This window comes from Rutidosis leptorrhynchoides, chromosome 11 (assembly GCF_046630445.1).
Source record: "Rutidosis leptorrhynchoides isolate AG116_Rl617_1_P2 chromosome 11, CSIRO_AGI_Rlap_v1, whole genome shotgun sequence".
NCBI classification, from domain to species: Eukaryota; Viridiplantae; Streptophyta; class Magnoliopsida; order Asterales; family Asteraceae; genus Rutidosis; species Rutidosis leptorrhynchoides.
Genome location: NC_092343.1, coordinates 352,105,755 through 352,106,332, shown reverse-complemented (window position 1 = coordinate 352,106,332; position 578 = coordinate 352,105,755). Strand labels below are relative to the sequence as shown.

The 578-nt window shown below is 38.2% G+C and overlaps 1 non-coding gene across 1 annotated transcript; it reads left to right on the top strand.

Annotated features, from left to right (window-relative positions):
* Window positions 1-219: 219 nt before the first annotated feature.
* Window positions 220-326, top strand: LOC139879081 (small nucleolar RNA R71). Its single transcript, XR_011769933.1, has one exon. It is a non-coding gene; the product is annotated as a small nucleolar RNA R71 (small nucleolar RNA).
* Window positions 327-578: the final 252 nt, after the last annotated feature.

The following is a 578-nucleotide window of genomic DNA, read 5'->3' as shown; positions in this document are numbered from 1 at the left end:
TCTAAGTCATGGCTAGAATCGGCTCTAGCTGCTTTAGATGATCTAACGATATCTTTTTCTTGGTGCCACTCTTGTGAGTGGGAAGCAGTATTATCAATAATCTTATAAGCGTCAGTTTCGGTTTTCTTCATAATGGAACCACCAGCTGCTATATCGATGTCTTTCCTTGTAGTGATGTCGCATCCTTGGTAGAATATTTGTACTATTTGACAAGTGTCTAAACCATGTTGCGGACATCCTCTCAATAACTTTTCAAATCTTGTCCATGCCTCATATAGAGTTTCATTTGGCTTTTGTGTGAACGTAACAATTTCTCCTTGAAGTCTCACGGCTTTAGATGCCGGAAAGAATTATTTAAGAAATTTTTCAACTAAAACGTCCCATGTATCAATCGCCCCTTCAGGTAACGATTTTAACCAATCTTTGGCTTCTCCCTTTAATGTCCAGGGAAATAACATGAGATATATCTGTTCATCCTCCACTTCTCTTATTTTAAATAGAGTGCAGATCCTATTAAAGGTACGAAGATGTTCATTTGGATCTTCCTTCGGCGCACCACTAAATTGGCATTGATTAGT